The sequence below is a fragment of the Rousettus aegyptiacus genome, unplaced genomic scaffold (assembly GCF_014176215.1).
Source record: "Rousettus aegyptiacus isolate mRouAeg1 unplaced genomic scaffold, mRouAeg1.p scaffold_m13_p_14, whole genome shotgun sequence".
NCBI lineage: Eukaryota > Metazoa > Chordata > Mammalia > Chiroptera > Pteropodidae > Rousettus > Rousettus aegyptiacus.
In genome coordinates, this window is record NW_023416289.1 from 11,698,514 (window position 1) to 11,718,357 (window position 19,844).

The 19,844-nt window shown below is 43.4% G+C and overlaps 1 long non-coding RNA gene across 1 annotated transcript in view; it reads right to left on the reverse strand.

Moving 5' to 3' along the window:
- LOC107511921 overlaps positions 1–14,146 on the reverse strand; it is a 179,777-nt gene extending 165,631 nt beyond the window's left edge. The window contains exon 1 of the long non-coding RNA XR_001597173.2: positions 13,326–14,146. This is a non-coding gene — a long non-coding RNA (uncharacterized LOC107511921). The remainder of the gene's footprint in view (positions 1–13,325) is intronic.
- Positions 14,147–19,844: the final 5,698 nt, after the last annotated feature.

The window sequence follows — 19,844 nt, forward strand, 5'->3', positions numbered from 1 at the left end:
ATTTAGATCTTCTGATTTCTCTCATCAGCATTTTGTAGTTTTCAACATACAAATCCTATATGTTTTGTTAAATTTATAATAAGTATTCATTTTTTAGCTATTATAAATGGTAGTATAATTTCAATTTTGATTTTTTAATGTACATATTGTTAGTATACAGCATATATTTGATTTTTGCATGTTTATCTTACATTCTGAGACTTTGCCGAATTTGCTTATTCGTGCAGCAAGGTTTAATATCTGCTCTACTGAAGTTCTCCTGAGATCTGATTTCTCTTTCAGAAGACCAGGATGTACGGTGCTGACAGAAAGCATATATCTGAGTCTGAGTCACATCCATGGCTTTTTGTTGTGTTTGCTTTCTCTGTACATACACATCTTTTCCTTGTTTTCTCTTTTCTCTGCCCGCTGAGGATTTTTGCCCTGGACTTCTCTATCTAAATGCCCCCTTACTTCCCTATTGAGTTGTATGCAGTGGGAAAGTAAGCCATACCAACTAATGGGTCTCCTTTCGGATTCATTGCCCCTACATAAGTAAAAAACAGGCAGAAGGACAAGAACAAACCCTGGTTGGGGAGGTGGCAGGATGGACCTTGCAACATGCTAAATAAAAGGCATGTTCATTAGAATGAGAGCAAGTGGGGACATGTTGGGGCCAGCAAACATAAACATTAAAAAGCAGAATAAAATGGTACAGTTACTCAGAGAAGTCATCTCTCTTGCTGTTTTTATTTTGCTCATTTTGGGATCAGTCCATTTATTTATTAAAATGTCTACTATGTCTTAAGAAACAGTATGAATGTATTAAAATAAAGAATACTTTGGATGCAGAAATGAACATTTAACAAGATACAGCCCAGATCCATTCACATTCTGTCTGTCTCTCTGTGTCTGTCTCTCTCTCTATCTCTGTTTGTCTGTCTGTCTGTCTCCCTCTCTGTCCCTCTCTCCCTGTTTCTGTCTCTCTGTCTCTCTCTCCCCATGTGTGTGTGAGAATGTGTGTTTCTTTCCCCTGAGTGCCTTTGCTTGGTAAAACCCATCAAATATCAGTAGGAATTATTACTAATTTTTTTGAACAGCCCTGAAGAATTAAAGAGAGAGAGAGTAAGAGAGAAAAGAATAAGAGGAAGAGAGAGAGAAAGAGAGAGGTTAAGCTCAAAGGCAGAGAGAGCGAAATGGACCAGATTATACAAAATTAAAAAGCAAATACGAGCAGACAATTTGTGCCGAGTGATTGCAAGCAATTACAGTCCGGCTTTTCTGGAGGGAAGATGGGGGAAGGGGGTTATTTCAGCTTAAAAGGAGACTTTATTCATCCCTGATCAGCTTCTCCTACCATTCTCCCTTTTATTCTTGGATATCAAGTTAAAAAAAAAAAAAAAATCCGAGTTCAGATGTTCCATGTCCACCCCTGCAAATCCACCCCTGGGCAGACAGGGAGAATTTAAGCTTCCAATCGGTGCTTTCTATAGCCCTGAAAACCAATTTGTTCATAAAGAATAAAATAAGGAGGGGGCGGGGGGAGCACAACAAGAGCATGTGTTTCTTTTAGAGGAGAGCTTCAATTTTACTATAATTGTCTAAAGACGAGGCTGCTTTGATCTGAAGAATTATTATTGTGCCTCAAATGCCGGCTGCTAATGTCACAGCTGTGCTGGAGCTGGTCACGCCAAGGGGCTTAGGGACCAACTTAGTCCCTGACCCGCCTCTGGGTCCCTCTCTCCTTAGCTTTCCTTTGTCCACATGGGAAAGTTTGCTTTCTTGGTACCTTGCTCGGCCAGCAAAGTCCACTGCTCTGTTGGTTTAGCTCAGGTTCCCTGGAAGGTGGGCACGTAATGGCAGGGACATACCAGGGGGACGCCGAGGTGGGGCAGGAGTGGGAGCTGTCACCGTCGCAGTGGCAGGCAGGGCGGACGTGAACGTGCCCAAGGGGGCTGGCGCGTTCACTAGTCAGAGTGCGCTAGGCCCAGCGCAGGCAATGGCAGTGCAGAGGGGGTTCCATGCTTGTGAGAAACAGAACCAGTCACCACATTTCTGATTTCAGTTCTCCGAGTTAATGGTTATTTTCCCTTTCTCCAGCTTGTGCTGCACCAAAGCAAAGAGCAGCAAAAGAAGCAGAATTAAACAATTTTCTTTCAAAAGAAGAAGGGCGAAAAACTATATTGAGGGTACGAGAACTGAGCCATCGTCAGCGCTGCTGTTTTCCTTCTCGCGGCACAGGGACAGAACCAAAGGGTCTCTCGCCCATGTCACTCCCCTGAGGGCTGGGCAGGATGGGCTGAGGGCTGCTGGAATTGGCCCGGCCACCTCTCGCCTCGCTCCCTCCCATCTCAGAAGTCGCCTTGCCTGTTTCTGCCGGGCGCCTCTGAGGTTTCACTGGAGACTGTAACCCTAGCGAGGTCTTCCTTCTGTTCCTGCTCTGGCTCCCTGTTGCCAACAGCACCCTCCAGACTCCCCAGCTTGGCATTCAAGGCTCTACAGATAAGTTGTTCACGGGCCTTACTGCAGCTACAATCCCACTCAGTCCTGCCACCCCCAGGGGATGAGCCGACCGCTGCTCTACAAAGCTCCAGTGGATTCTTGCCTCTGGGTCTTTGTTTATGCCTTTCCCTTTCCTAAGATACAACCTCACCCTTCTCTCCCTTTCTCCTTTTTCAGCTCCATTTCAACCCAAAATGCAGATGAGATGGATAAGAAAATTACTCCAACCATCCTGTGAAACAAAGTTTCTGAGACAGAGCCACCTAAATGGCCTGAATTACAGTCTATGGCCATGACAATAGAGACAGGACAGACTGGGAGGGACAGAGCCCACTCCTGGCCTCCCGCGCTTCTCAGACTAAAAGACCGCACAGAGCTCTTTAGAAGAAAATGTAGTAAAACACAAGAGTGTTCATGAACCCTCAAGGTCTCAAGATTCTAGTCTGAAACACACTGCCTTGAGAAACAAACAAAAACCCAGCAACCTGAAAATATAAACATAATTGTAGCACTACAAAGCATTAGGTTCAACATCCCCACAAAAATCATTCTTTCTAACCTGACCTTTCCTGGTACAAAAAAAATTATATCTAGAAGACTTTTATTAGCTGTGCAAGTGTGGGCCAGATACTTAACTTCTCTGTGCTCACTTCTTCACCTATAAAAGGAAGCAACATAAAAACACCTACCTCAAAGTGTTATTGGAGGGATAAAATGAGGCAATATACATGTACACGAAGTGCTCAGATGATCCCTGACACATTGTTCTTGACCAGTGGCAGCATTTATCAAACTAAACCCTCTAGGTACTTGTCTTGTTACTAGAAAACTCAGTGACGGAATACTGAATTCTTCATTCCCTCTTCAGCTCCAGGAGGTCTGATATTCTGGGGTTTCCAGAGCGTGGGAGGGAGGATGCTCAGGAGACTGAGGCTTTGATGAGGCCTGAGTTGCAACCGTAGGAATCACTAAGACAGGAAGCATATATCAAAACATGAACTGTTCTGTTTTGGAGGGCGGGGTGGGGGGAGTGACATGGGTAGGGCCTGACAGATACAAAACACCTAACCGGATGCCCTAAGAATGGGACTAAGGGAGGCAGCAGAGCTTAAGGAAGAGAATGGAGAAGATTCTGGTTGATGGGGCATGATCTTTGTATCTCAGTAAGTCATGACAGGAAAGAGCAGCAGTCAGGCAAGGAGGAAGACCTACGGGCTCAAGGAAGTCTAGACAACAACCCTGGAGCAAATTTAAGAGTGAGAATGAAGAGGCACGATAGCTCCAAGACAATATCTGTCTGACTTTGGAAGCTACTTCCATTAACTACATGGTACCTTCAGGTGCTGGGAGAGACAACATCTACGCAGGTCTCTAGGTCCTGGAGCTCCTGCGCTCCTTCCTTATAGGGATATAGACTCCAACAGGAGCAGAGAAAAATTTGTAAAAAATGAACTAAATTTAGGTAGTAGGGAAATATTCAGAGGGAAGTGTACTGCTGCCTGCAACTTACTTTGCAGTACAATTTTTAAAAATATGAATTGATTGTCTACACCCTGAACATGCCCGATCCTGTCTGATCTCGGAAGCTGAGCAGAGTTGGGGCTGGTTAGTACTTGGATGGGAGACCTCCTAGGAAGACTGGGTGCTGAGGCATTTAAAAATAATATGAATTGATGGGTGGGTTTAGGGACAAAAAGAGGGACAACCTGTGATAAAGTGTGTTCCAATGCTAACAGCTAAATGTAGGTTGTGAGTATACGAGTGTTCACTGTAAATGTTTTTTCTTTGTATTTCCAGTTTTCATAATAAAAGAAAAAGGGGAAAAAATTAGGTAACAGTAATCAACTCATGTCCTTATGGGCCCAAGACAAATACCAAAAGAGTGGTTGGCAGAATGATGAAAGGTGGATTTTCCTCAACTCTCTCCCTTTGCCATTTAGGGCCTTACCGCTGTCCACACGTCTTCTCAGCCCTGGACAACCTGCTAAGAATGCTGCTTGTAAAGATTTAAGTTATGAGACTATCCTATACAATCTGTATTTTATCAGATCTTTCCTGATGAGTGACACAAGTCTTTAACTTTCAAAGAAATAAATCTTCAGAAGTGGAATGTAGAACTTTAGGTGGTATATCAGTTGAGATTACATTCAGTTACAAGTGTCAGACGGGCCAAAACAACTGTGACTTCGACAAGATGAAAGTTCATTTCGTGCTCATGTAAACAAAGTCCAAATGGAAGTGGCCCAATACTCTGCATCTCAAACATCTCAAAAACTCCGGTCCTTTCCCGCTTACTGCTCCAACATCCCTAAGGGATGGTGCCTCTTTTCAGGGTCCAAGATGGCTGCAACTATATTCCAAGCAGCAGGATGGAAGGAACAAAGAAGAAGGGGCGCAAGAGTATGTACAACCTGTCTCTTAAGGAAGGTTCCTGAAAATCGACTTGCAAACTTAGTCATATGTTTACATTTAGCTGCAAAGAAGACTGGGAAATGCAGTTCTTACTCTCAGCAGCATTGTGCTCAGAAGAGAAATTATATTACTATGAAAGAGGGGAAAAAGGACTTGGGTGGACAACTAATGGTCTCTCTCAAAGGTGGGGAGAATGTCTCCTTAGCATGCTCCAATCACGAATCCAGTTTTCTACTTAGTCTGCCTTCCTTCTTCATTGGCCTCCATATCAGTGGTCTCCTTTCTGGCCTGATCACAGTGTGAGGAGGAGAAGGAAATAAGAGGCCACTGTTCAAGTGCATGGGGGTGCAGAGCAGTGCTCCACTCTCCCTCACTACCCAGCTTCTTGACCTTCATTAGATAACCAAAACCATGAAAAGCATAGAGGCTGCCCAAGAGCAGAGGGACTCTAACCATGCGATCTCACCTGGAGGGGGAAACAAGCAACAAAAGCCAGGAATGGACTTCAGGAAGGCAGCGGAACACTGGGCCAAGAAAGATCAGCCAAGGATTCTCGCGTGGTTGGAGGTTCTAGGAGAAGGCTAGACATGGGTATAAAGAGGAGTGGGGAGGATTGTCAGAGGGAGGTGTCCAGGTTGGTGTGGATCACCTGTATGCATACGGTGGTCTCAGATCTACTCCAAGTATTAGAATATGAGTTCTCAAAATCCTGGAAGGATTTTAAGTTAATCTAGTGTCACAATCTTCTTGATCAGAGGTTCTCAAATTTGACTGCCTACTGAAATCACGTGGGTCTTTTGAAAACATGCTAATGCCTAGTCCCAATCCCTAAGATTCTGATTTTATTAGTCTAGGGTAAGGCCTGGCTATTAGGATTGTTCCAATCTCCTAACAAGACTCTAATATGCAGCAAAGTTGGAGAATCACTAAGGCAGGAGCCTCAAACTTAATATGCTTATCCATCACCTTAGGATTATGTAAAAATGCAGATTCTTACTCACTGGGTCCAGGATGGGGCCCAAGACTGCATTTTATTAAGTTCCCAGGTGATGCTGATGCTGATGCTGTCTATCTTTGAGCCATACTTGACCTTGAATAGAAAATTTGACTCTTTCATTTTTCCTACAGATAACATGCACTTTTGCTGTCTTCATGGGGCTCTGATGCACTGCCTACTTATAGAAGCCTGTCTCGAGGCCTGTAATGAAACCCTCTCTGACAGGATCTAGGCCTGCACTTTGCTGCTTCATCTACATCTGCCCTTACATTTAACTTGTCGCCCACTGAGCTGATGATCTAGAACGGACTATGCTGGACATACCAGAGAGCAGACTGCTGGTGCTCAATGTAGCTCTTACTATTAATAATTAATGCTTAGTGCTAATGAGTAACCAATGACAAACAGCAATAATGACATCGAGAAAACAGTGATAGACCTACATGGTACAATCCCCTCGGCTCCACCTCCCCCCACCAAATTATAGTTCTAAATGAGCTTCCAGAATCTTGTTTTGACAGGTATAACCTCATACACATTCACTTAATAAGACAGCTCTATGGAGTGAAATTCCACTTTCAATGGATGTATTTTCAGTGTGGCATACAGGAAATTAAATGAGAAAGTGTCATTAACATGGAAGTTGAATTTAATTCCCTACACAAGGTGCTGACAAACTGAGATTGTTTATCTATTTCTCATCATGGCTATGTGTGCCTATGAGATCCAGTGAATTTCTTGGAATTCCAAGTCCTTTGCCCCCTTTTTGAATGAACATCTACTTGTAGCTTCAAATTTTATCCTCAAAGATACATTCTCAGAAGCCAAAGCAGCTAACGGGAGCACACCACTATGGAAAATGTAATTCCACAGTGTGGTTTGCCATTGCTAAGGACGGGCACTCGGGGCTGATTCAGGACATAAAATTTTTTTGTATGTAGTTTCCTTAAATATCTCTTCTTAGAGGAAGTAATGTAGCACTTAACGTCTAATGACATCTATTAAAGAATTCATTAAAGAAAAACTGATAACAAGATATGTTATCATAGTCAACAATTAACTGTACCATGTAGAATCTTGATTGCTCTTAGGACGTGTGACTGGCACAGCTGTTGGGGCTGTTCTTACAGTGTCGAGAGCAGCAGCTTGAAGTGCCTCTTTCTGAGGGCTGATTTTGACCACTGGGAAACCTGCAAGTCCAAGTCACAGTCAGAGAGATGGGCCAGGGTCAACTATTCTTACCCTACTTTTGTTACATGCAGGCAAGAGAGACCTCCACTTAAAGACTCTCTCAATGTCATTTGTCTTCAGGCCGACCCTTTACTGCAGGTCCAACTGATTTAGATGATAGTGGTAAAAAGAGATCTCAGGAGACCCCTTATAGGTTCTGATACCCTTGGGGACTGGGTTGCAAGGAACTATAGGAAAAGCATTTTACTAGCAACCTCCCTTGATAGGAGCTCACGTAAGGGACACTCAAGTGGCTCTATTCTCCTGGGTGGAGAAGGGGCAAGTTAAGGAATTGCCTGAATCTCTACCATTAGTCTTAGTCTGGGAAAGACCCTGAAGCAAGCTGAGACATCTGAGCGTATCTAAGATTTTAAGCATGTGAGCTAGCCTGCTTCATGGTAATAAATGACTGACCCATCTTCTAACTCTGACAACGAACAATGAGATGCCCAGTGGGTCCAGTGGCCTGAGCATTTCAAGGCATCCTCCTGCTTCTCCATATGCTCGTGTCTGAGGATGGTGCAGACACTCACCTGCCTGGTAGTCTTTTGGTTTAATTTAAAGACCTACCGAATGCTAGAGCCAAAAGAGATTTAAACCAGTTTTTTTTTAACACAACTTCCACACTTCATAGATGAGAAAACACCCAGAGAGGATTACACACAGCCACCTAGGACAGAAGCCCAGGTTTTCTGACTCCCAGTTCAGGATTCTATTTTGAAAATCTCTAAGCATTGGCAAATCTAAAGACTCAAAGAAATAGCTCTTGGATTATCTTGTCTCTGGCGGCGCAATGTGAAGTCACATTTAGCTGGCTTGTAGGCTGTTGTCTATGGCGTGGATACTGATGGAGACGCAAAACTTCTAGTTTGCTGCCAGAAGCTCCACCACACAGTAAGGCACACTTTCTACTTCCGCCAGCAATGCCAGACACAGCATACTGCATTTTGGACAGATCATAACTGTCTGAGTCAGGAGGATGTTCGAAAGTATGGGGCGTACTGATTACTCTATTTGCCTTTCCAGACCACCTCCCACCCTCCATTCCTTCTCCACCCAGTTGTGCCCCAGGAGACTGACCTCAACAGACTGCATCACCTGGATTCCCATTTCCCCCAGCTCACAGTGGGTGGACCACCAGGAAGGCCCAGGAGGAGGCCAGAGGACAGGTAATTGGTTATTCTGGCTCTCTCCCTGCCTTACCATAGGTAAAGTGACACGGCCACTGCCAAAACCGTGGCGAGGCAGAAAGGGAGCCAGCTCTCTCACAGCCCCAGGCTTCCCCAGGGACCAGAAATACTGTTCTTTCTTCTTGCTATTTCAGTTCTCTGTGGTGCTTCATCATTCCTTGTCAGTTCCCTTTTCACCCCTGTGAATAGTTCCATAATTAAACTCTCTTCATTAAATTACCACATCGACCATGCTGTCTTTTCCCTGCTAGGACCCGATGGCAAGGGCCGTGCCTATAGGTTGGGCACTCCTCAGGCCTCTTGGGTACCCTCGGGTGGAACTGTATCATGTTACAATAGCCTACATTACCTGACTTGTGTTTGGGTCACTTGCATTTGTTGGGGGGCAGAGGGCAATAATAAGGTGGGAGATATATGGGAAACCAACAGTTTTGGCAAAATCAGCTTGACATCTGAGATTCTCATGGCCTACTGTAGATCATCCCACTCAAGTTAAATGAGTTCACAGTAGAATAACAAGGTTCCACTTCCAGTGCCACCGGTGATTTATTCTGTGGAATTAGACAGGTCTCTGCTCCCGTGTCTCTAAATCGGTCACTTGATTCTATTCCCTTGTACGCCTGTTAACTATAATGTGTCACTATCTGCAATATCCAAACTCTACCAACTCATGGTAAGCTGTCTTAAATGCTAAAACAAACACAAATTGAACTGGTTTTCCCATCTGTTTCTTTAACAAATGGGAGCTTAAGCCCATAGGGAAACTGTGTGGGTCAGGGAAACATCAAATGAACACTTCTGAACAAAAACAAATGTTTCTGAAGATCTCAAGATATTTTAAACATAGCACTCCATTGGCCAGGCCTAGCCCTTCAACGCCTGCACAAGATCCCAATGACAGCATTATTTGCTGGAACTAGGTTTGTTTCTGTGTCCAGAAAAACACATGAGGAACCTGGAGCAGGAAACAGCTACTAGGTCCTAAAAGTCTTCCCAGGACACTGTCTGAGACCAGACAGGAATGAAACGGCAGTTGGAAGCCACACTAAGGAAACAAAGAAACTCATTCTTGGGGATCTATGTTATTGCTCTTCTTTTGCTATTGAAAACATCAAGAGCAAAGAGCAGTTGCTTGCATTCTGACACAAAACCCCTCCAGGTGAGACAGCATTGGGGGAGGGGCGGGGTGGGGGGGGGAGAAGTAGGGGAAGGAGGATGAAAAGTACTCAACAAATGCTTCTTGGTTGATTGAGTTAATGAATTAATGAATGACTGGGTGAATAAGAGATGAATCGAGGAATGGAAGACTCAACAACTCTTAGTATGGTCTGTCTAGCTAATAAATTACTTCTTTCAGAAAGGGGATGAGTACTTGCCATCAGAGAAACTATATTATGAAGTGCTCTTGGGTGGAAATGAATCAGATAACAGTAGCCTACATTAGCTGACTTGTTAATGGTGTCACTTCCACATGAATAAGGGGAAAGGGCAAAAGTGAGGTAGGAAATATATGGGAAACCAACAGTACTGGCACAATCTGCCTGACACTTGAGTCTCCTGGCCTGCACCAGGGTCACGAGGCGGGACCTCTCCCTGAGCGGCGTGCCATGCTCCAGCCCCTGGCGGCTCCCCATCTCCCTTTCTGTCTCACCGCCTCCTCTTGTACTTCCACGGTCTCGGCTCCTGTTCCCTCCTCTACTCTCTGACCTTTTGATCCATTTTCTCTCTCTTTTCTTGCCAAATATTTCTTCAGTTTTCATTCCTATTGGGGAGGTCACATAATTTATCAACCAAATGAGGATATTGCTGAAAGTAAATCGGGGTGCTAGGAATAATACAAATTTTGCAATTTAAAATATTAACTTATTGACCAAATACATTGATTTTATTTATATTGGTGGAATTATCAGTTTTACTTAAAATCTCTTCTGAAAATGAAATTATTTCTGCCAAGTCAATATATCTGTGTTGATTAAAGCAAACTAAAAGTAACTTATTTTGTTCAATCTATTATTCAAAAAACAATACAATTAGCAGAATAATGATGCTTGGCATATATTCATATATTTTAATGTATTTTTAGTCACATTTATTTCTAATATTATTATATCATGGTATTTTCCAAAAGAATATTTTTAACATGGATTTATTTTTTAATATTTTTGTTTCATAAAAATGCATATAATCTTCAAAGTTTAATTTTTAAAGCTTTTTGAAGGATTATATACTGAAAAGTGTTAAAGTTGCATTTTATTGTTAATAAATTTGAAACTGACATCCTCATTTGAATCTTCTCTGTAGATTATATTATCTTTAATTGAGAAAAACATTTTCTCCAAAGTTACTAATATGTCTTGTAAGTTCAGATCAAATTCTACTAAAGTATATTTCAATTCCATTTTTCATATTAAAATGTGTTAATATTTTAGCCTAAATATTTTCTCAGGTACTTTTTTATCTACCATGTACTTCTTTCAGGTATTTTTTTCAATGAAAAACTCTTCATATAAGTTGTCGCTATGATCCCAAATCATAAGCCTTTCAGTTTCATGCGATTAAAAATGGAAATGCCATCAAAAGTCTTCCAATAGATCAAGATATTCCACAGAGCAATTCAATTTTGTAAATTACAAATCTATAATTTTTTAGCTACCAATATTTAATTTGTTCACTTCTTTTTTCTTTCTGGTCTAGTGATAAATTTCATTATTTTCCTGTTTGCAAGTATTGTTTCCAAAAATTCTAATTGGCGAAAAGTCTTAAAATGAAGTCTTTTTGAAGATTCCATTGTTTGGAGACTTAGGTTAAAGTTATCCAACTGATGTTGAATACAATGCAACCAAAATTTATAACTTTGCTTACAAAATAAGTTCAATACCATAGAAAAATGTGTAGGTTGATTTACAAAGTAATTCTTCAAAGATACAAAAATCTTTAAAAATTCTTTTGGTGGTGGGCAACAAAGAGACAGTGTATACTGACTGCCCCAGTAAAGTATTTTTTAATATCCAACATCAGCTTCATCAGAAAAATTTTGTGGTCTGAATACTCTAACAGGACACACAAAAATATTTGTAAATTTAAACCACTATAACTTTTATTTCATTTGCTCCAACATTGCAGCTTAGTGGGAGGAAAGTATGAATTATATGAACACCAAAACAAATCCCAAGCCTACTTCTGCCTCATAAGTTTCTTAATTTTCTAATAACATTGCTTTTACCATGAAGCTGTGCTTCATCAAAATTTGAATGCGTATTATCACTATAAACAATAATGAATATTAAACTAAAAAGTTCATCTAAAAATGAATTTGACACTTGTATAAGATATTTCACCTTTAGAATGAACTTCCAGAAACTGATTTCCTCAACTGGAAGTGATAATTTGCCCCAATTATTAAAACTAACTGATTTTCTTTGTAAAGTATCTAACAGCACTAATAAAATCAATAACCTTGGACTATTTGCAGTTTTTCTTCTGCTTAAAGTGCCAACATTTCATATTTTGCACATGTAAGAAGACTTGGAATAAAACGAGTGAAATTAAAAAAAAAGTCATTTGGTATAAGCGAAAAATCATACTTTGCAGAAGGATCTGTAAACCCATCTTCTGCAGATTCATATGTGAATTCGCCTACAAGAGAGTCTTTTAAAATAACTACCAATTTTCAAAATTAGGTGCTGATGTTTTGCTAGCAACTTTTGTCTTCTGTTTTTCATGTACTCATTTGCTACAGTAGATGGTAAACGCTATTAAATATTTTGTGCAAGTTACACGTTCATCAACTTTGGTAAGGAATGGGAACTCAGTAATTAATTTTCATTAAGCATGTACTCTTGTTTTTTGAGCTTACTGCTGCCAAAAGGGTTTATATTGAAATAAAAAATATTATCAAATAATAAAATAAATAGATTTAAATTATAATAAATGACAAAACTGCTATTATAAGTGCATTCTACATTCTGTTAGGGCTGCTCAGACTGTTTCCTGCAAGGGATCAATATCCTCCTAATATATCTACCCTATAGTTTTCCACAGTTTGCCCAGACCCTGCCAACAGGCATCATAGTGGCTTGCTGCACTTAGAGCTGCCCATGCTGGCTACAGCACAGGTAGCCAGCTGGGGCAGCAGCATCGGCCACTTGTTTCTGCCACTGGAGTCCAGGAGGTTATTGAACCCCAAGGCTCACAGCTGAGCACACTCTGAATCATCAGCAAGAATCCTGCGTGCTGCACTAATTGAAGAGGACATCAATTACCCTGTGCCTTGAACAAAGTGGGAAAAGAGAGACTGGTTATCCCTGGTAGTTTTCGGCCTTAACCACAAGTTAAAATGCGCACTCTACCTACTGAACATGCATTTTACACACAACTAGATGAAAACCTTGGCAGGAGCCAGCGGAGCAAGACCGAGGTCCACCTGGCCCCTCCTGGCTTATTTTAATCCAACAATTAATAATGGCAAACTTTGTTAAAAATAATAAAAGTAAAATCCGGATAAATGCTAAGCTGCATGAGATGCTGAGACAACAGGCATACACCGTGACTCCCCTGGGGAAATTGGGATGTGCAGTTACCTAATGTTCTAGAACTCTTGGGTTTTATTTTCACTGCAACAAATCTCTAAATTTCATATTGTTTTCTCTAAGCATTTTTCTGTGTACCCGTCTGTCCCTTAGGATTCCTAGCCCTTTCATAAAACAGAAAGATGAGGTGCCAATATTTGATAGTGTGTGGATGCAAGATAAATGCAAATCTCATCAAGATAATGGTCACAGACCACACCTGCGATAAATCCATACTCCCTCATACGTCGGAAAAGGCTGTGCTCAAGCCTGCTTGGTGCCTGTGCCATGTCTGTACTACCTTTCTTCCTTACCAGTGAGGTGAACCTGAAGATGGAAGCCACTTGCTAAGGATGGTGGCTCAGAAAAATAAAAGGATCCTGGGTTGCTGTTGACTGGCAAGCCTCCACAATGATAAACTGCAACTGAGTATAATTCTTGACTTACCCAAAGGCCTGTTGGTACCGTCTCTGCTTCCCACTCCAGGCTCCTCCCTCTGTCTTCACTCTGCCCTTTGGGCCTCAAATCCTTTGCCGCAGAGTCTTCTTGACGTTCTCTAAACTCAACCCTCTCGTATTTCGTACGTGCTGTTCCCTTAGCCGAGGTGCTTTCCCAGCCTTAACACCCAGCCTCTTCACCCTTGTGCTAGAAACAAGCTCAGTCATCATCTCCTTCAGGAAAGCTGTCTGGGCCGCGCTCCCCAGGCATCCCATGCTTCCTCACTCTGTGTTAGAATCACCTGTTCACTTCCCTGCCCCCTTCAACCAGGGATCAACCTGAGGGAGGGGGCGGTATGCTTTCCTCGTTTTGTCATCATGCGCCACACCTGGCATAAAGCAGGCACAACTCACGTGAAATGAATGAATGTTAAAACTCAGCACAAAAGGGGAAGAGTCCCCCAAAGGTCTTCGGGAGGACACCTGCATGGCCTCTAAAGGCAGAGGTCACAAAATGGCAGTTACTCATTCTGCATCAGCAGGATCAGGTCTCCATTATCCTATTATACCTCCTCAGGGACCTGGGGGTAAGAGGACACGCCTATTAGTAACCCCAGTTTATAGTTGGGCAAGTGGAGGCACAGGAGGTTAAAAGCCGCAGGTCAGCCCAGGAGTTGGTGATGGACCTGTGATTGGCAATCACGGCAAGGCAGTACACGTGTGTCTGACGGGTCCCGGTCCTCCGCGCCCCTGCCTCCAAAGACCCATCAGTTCTTTTTCTTTTTCTTTTTCTTTTTTTTAAGTACAATCCAAAAACTCTTCTCTCCCGATTAAGTCATCCTTGCTTCAAATATCGAAAGCAGCTAGTTTTTTTTTTTTTCCTTCAGCATTTGAAATGTTTTTAAGGGTTTATTTCAAACACCTTTTTCTTTGAACCGATTGTTCAGAACTTTCATTCCACTTTGTCAGTGTTTTTTGTAGTTGGCTCCGATTTCTAAAAGGTTTTTATTTCTTCTCTATTAGCAGCCACCACCTGCTTACTGTTTGGATGGGGTGTGCTGTATTTTCTTTGCTTTCATCTATTGAAATGGATGAGAGGGAACTTAGATAATGAACCTTGTTTCCAGTTTTCCCCCTAGCCTCCCCTATTTTTAACTCCTCCTGCCACTGCTAAGGATGAGGAAAAGAACGGAAATTCTCAGGGTGTTGATAAGTCTATGGGACTCTCCCTGTCCTCCTTTCTCCCCAGGCACAGAGGAGTGGCAGGCGGAAGAGGTTAGAAGTGTGCCTGGAATGGCGCAGGTGCCCTGGCTGTCTCTGGGACTAGCCGGACATCCTGCTTAGCCACAGCTGGATCCTCTGTGGCCTTAATGGTGGTCCTACTGAGAATGAAAAGGTGCCTTTCTTCATTCTAATGGTGACCTGTGGGCTGCATCAGGGGATGCTGGCATCAATGGCCATCACTGAGGCCCCACCCTGATGGACACTACCTTGTCTCATTTGGGGCTAATCTGCACACACTGGCCCTTATGGGAGCAGCCTCACATCTAAATATATAAATATTTTACCACTATCCTGCCCTCAGGGTATCGAGTTTAATGAACTAAACACCCTCCATTAATCACCCAGCAGAACGTTACTTAATTCAAGCAGCAGGGCAAAGATGAGTTGAGAGCTCTGCACAACCCTTCCCTGCGTTGTGTCTTCTCAAACCTTCAAGAACAAAGTCCTAAATCCAAAAGTTCCAAAGCCCGGTGGACACCTCCCACCACTGCCCTTGCTCCCTATTCCCACATTTCAGATACCAACTTTCTCACCCACCTTTGGTCACCTTTAATATAAGGTATTCTCCCCCCATATCTGCCCAGGCCAGAAATGCAAGGCCATGAGATAATTCAGCCCAGGGAGGTAAAAGAAGATCTTGAATTCTTTTCTCATGATAACCCCGTGAGTCAAGTACACTGTGGCATTGAGAATATGTAGCTGAAGTGGGTACAATACCAGAGGCCCTTTGATGTCTCTGAAGATCCTTGGGAGATAACATGTCACCCGGCTTAGAGCTGTTACAGCCACTCAGTGCAAGTATATAAAGTTCAGGAACGAAGGAAGGAAAGGACAGAGGGAAGGAAGTGGTGCTTGCGTTGGTAGGCGGAAGGCAGGCTCGGGGAGGTTACATGGTGGCGCCTACATTGAGCAAAACCTTTTCATCCTGGGGGGCCCTGGTCCCTACTCCTACAGACACGAAGGCAAGACTTGGAAGCTGACACCTCACTTCTTATTGGGAACATGATGTCCTCCTATACATTCCAACTCCACTGACATCTAGGGATTGGCGGGGAGCAGCCATCCCAGCACAGAAAATGCTATAAGCCAGAGAGCGTCTGAAATGCCTTTTGCCCTTTGTTTCCATTCTTTTGCAGGGCTGACCACAGCCTCACCCACTCCCGACTCGCGGGGCAGGGCCCCTCCCGACAACATATCCAGGGCATCCTGCCTTTGGCCAGAGGTCTAGCAAAGCCTCTCCCAGGCTGTGCACTGCTTTAGCCCAACACTAATTAGTAATGCAATCCAGCAAAGAGTGAAGCTGCCTGCCACCTCCCCTCACTCATAGTGATTTATGTTCAATTTGTACAAATGGAGAAAATGAGATTTCAAATTTCAATGCCATTTCTGCAATGAGGTGATTAAAAGAGAGAGAGGTATCGCCTTCCACTGTATAGAATATTGATCCCAGTGCTATTTTCCTTTGCAATAACCATTAGCTCAGTATTATTTGCAAACCTCTAATGTGAACCTGGAGATGTAATTTACATTTGTGCCTCACTTATTTGCTTTAACAAAACAACACAAAAGCTTTGGGTCTTTCAATCTATCCATATTGTCAATAAAATTAGCAGCTTGAAGGGGGAAAAATTATATTCAAAACTATAACTTCCCATTAACTACCGCAAGACACAACACATTGTTCTAAAGGAGAGCGCCGGTGGTGGTGAAGCCCCTTTCTCGTTCTACGCCTTCCCACTTTCCTCCACTCCATTGGAGCTAAGCTTCAACAAGAAAACTTAAAAAACGAAGCATCCCCCCTCCTGATGTGGGTCAGCCCGGGCGGTCTGGGCTGGCCAGCACGCCCCAGGCCTGATTGCTCGGAGTGTGTCCCCAGTGCCAAGTGCCGGCACACGCCTCTCCCAGAAGTCGAGGCCGGGCTTCCTAGAAAAAGCCTACCCGTAGACACGTGTGGGGCCGTCACTGACTCTCGGAGAAGCTTCGCAAAAGAGAGGGGGGAGCCCGGGCCGGGCTGGAGGGGGTGGAAGAAAAGAAGAGGAGGTAATCACAAATAAAAGCACAGGGCCGCGTTAGCACAATTCGAGTGGCAGTCCGTCAGCCTCCGACTCTTCATAAATAGGCTACGCAGCTCCGCTCTCGGTTCTTGTCTCTGCAAATCCGTCAGCTGCCTACCACTGCCTACCAGACCCTGGAAGATGAGAACAAGAAAGGGGGGGGGGCTAGCTAATGACCCATAATTGCCATGATAGTGGGAGAGGGGCCAGGCAGCTGTTTTACATTCCTGGTATGTATAGTATGCAAATATCCACAAAGACTCGACACAGTTTCGCTATTGTGGATCCGGAGGGTAACCAAATTAGCCTTTGGCAGCCATGGTAATTGGGAGGTGCTGTTCCCATTAGGAGTCCTGCAAATTATGAAGAAAAATGGACCCAGGGCTTTGTCACAAATAATAATACCAAGAAGAAAAGAGCAGGCGGCTGTCTTTTCTTTTCTCCCCCAACTCCTCACCCTCAGCCTTTCTTTCTTTTTCTTTTTCTTTCTTTTTTTTTTTTTAATTTCTGCATTGTGTTGTTAATACCTCTCCATTTAGTAATAAGAAAACAGTTTGAAATCCCTCACTAGACAGTGCAGACTTGATTGCAAGAATGTCAGGGTTGCCAGGGGAAAGAACAGGGGTTCCAGTGAGGAGACCTGTTCTGTGCCCGAGCCCGGGGCCTGCAGGTAAGAAGGGTGCAGAGGTCTTGAGCAAACACTGTGGCAGGGTCTGTCCAGACAGGGAACAGCCAACCCATGCTTCCCTGTGCAGCCTCCCCCAGCCCTGGATGAGGATGGCTTTGGAAGCAAGGTGTCCAAGAAACCCATCTTTCTGAGGAGCGTCCTCTCCTTAATCCAGCTGTCAGGAGGACCCGACCTCCTGGGCCATAGCTGGGTTTTGTCCTACATCTCACTCCCAACGAGTCTAAGGTTCTGGCTGGCTGGACCGTTTTAACAATTCAGTTATCAGCCTAACACCTTCCAATTATGATGCATTAAGCCCCAAACTCATGTGGAAAAGGTTTGGAGACTTTAGCTCTGGGCAGCCCTTTGAGACGGCCTAATTTTACATCCCCAAGAGTGACCAGATGGGCCACTGGAATATCGGATGACACTGGGATGAGCTCACCCCTTTGTGTGGCATGGGTGAGTGCAGCAAAATGGTCAGCTTGGGGCCAAATGGCCCCAGATGAGAGGCAGGGCATCAGAGGGACAGCTAAAACTATGTTCCAAAAGCTAAAATGTGAAGAACCATACTTCCAAAAGCACCCTCTCCTTTAAAGCAATCAATTTCCAATGTCCCTTTATTTTAGCATCTGTTTGTTCTGCCAGAGGAATGCCTTCAATGGAAAAGTCCTCTCTGGAACGACAGTGTCTTTCATTTATTTTCCTCCGGTGACATAGGAACATTTCATGCATTGCTTTGGCACTTTATTTTTATTTTACTTTTCCTAAAGATGTGCAATGTATACATGGAAAAGAATAGGAATCTTCCACTTGGATAAATGGAGACAGCTGCATACACGTCTTTAAAATCAGACAAACAAACAAAAAAAAATTGTATAAGGTTTGAAGTATCCTCAGAGACACAGCTACAAACGAATCCTGCCAATTTTGTCCTCCAAAGGGTAGAGAAAGAACTAATGGCTAGTTGTACACATTTGGAAAATTAACGAAAACATAAGAAAGACTAAAAATAGATCAGGTCATAGCAAAGTCAAAAAGAGGGTTGAAAATGGGTAAGAGGAATTGATAACTTGCTTGCACAGTGTCTCTGCAGATGTGACCGACGGATGATCTAGGGAGCGGAGCTGAGTGGAGAGGGAGGCCCACGAGCACACAGAACAGTGGCCCATGTTCCTTTATGCAGCCTCTCCCAGCCCCCGATTCCTAACTAGTTTCAAATGAAGAACACTCAACTGTTAGGTATAAACCATTTTTCAAGTCTCTTTGGAGAGGAACTTGAGAGCAGAAAAAACTTTAGCATTTGCAAATTTTTGTTTTCTAGGAAACAATTTTTCTGGTAGAAACGTGCTTACATTTCGTGACTATGCCTAGGCTTTTGTTCGACTTCTGCCCCTTGCCATGCTTGACAAGGCCTGCAGCATCCAGGCTTCCCAGTCGCTCTCATTAACTTCCTCAGAATTTCAACCACACTAAATGTTTCAGAATTATAAAACCAACACAGGAGGTGCTTCCTCTCACCTCCTACTTTTGCACGAACTACTCCCTCTGCTTGCAGGGCTGCCCCTGTGTGCTGCCACACTCTTGTCACCCACGCACTTGCATGGATACGCACAGACACGTGCACAAATGCACAGGCACAAACACACCCCCGTCAGGCTGACCTGTGGTCTCTTCTGCAGCTCCGTTTTGATGCTCCGTCCTCCGGCAGCCTTCTCTGACCTCCCAAGTCTGGGGTAAGCCCCCTTCTACTTGCTCCACAGTCCTCGGTGCCAGAAATTATTACGAAGTTCTTTAAAGGTCTGTCCATTTCTCCAGGGCTGTGAGCTCCTTGAGAGCAGGGACTGCCTCTCTCTTGTTCATGATTGTGCCCCCCAGGACCTAACATGATACCTGGCAAATAGTAGTTGAGCCATACATGTTTGGAATGAATGTCATCTGATTATCCCAAAGCCTTGCTGAGGTCCTGAAGAATCACTTGATAACACTTCTCCACCACTGTTTTTACACTGGGGAATCCTGCTTGCCAGGAAACGCCTACGAATTCCAGAATTCTAGTGAGCCCTAACATAAAGATGGACCAGCAAATATTCCAAATACCATATTAACTTAATGGTGCCTGTTGATCTCATGGGTTTTGTCATGCAGTTTTCATTCTACTTCCTGCTGAATCTAGGGTCTCTCTTCTCTATTTTTCTCTTCACAAATAGAATTCGTTCATGTCTGCAAATGTTGCAAAGAATATATCTTTCAATATGCTGTGCTCTGTTCTGCACACTTCACGATCTCAGGCTTTACCCATAACCCAGAACAAGACCACTTCAGCCCTTGCAGGGAATTCACAAACACTAAGGCAAATTCCTTTCACCGTAAGCCCCATCCAATCAGGTTACTGAGTATTTATATCTTAGGCATACATGTATTAGAGCATCAAACATACTTGGAAAAACAAGGCTATAAAATAGCAATAGGAGAAATGAAATGATGGGGAATGGGACTAGAGATTGGAGTATGGTAGAAGAGT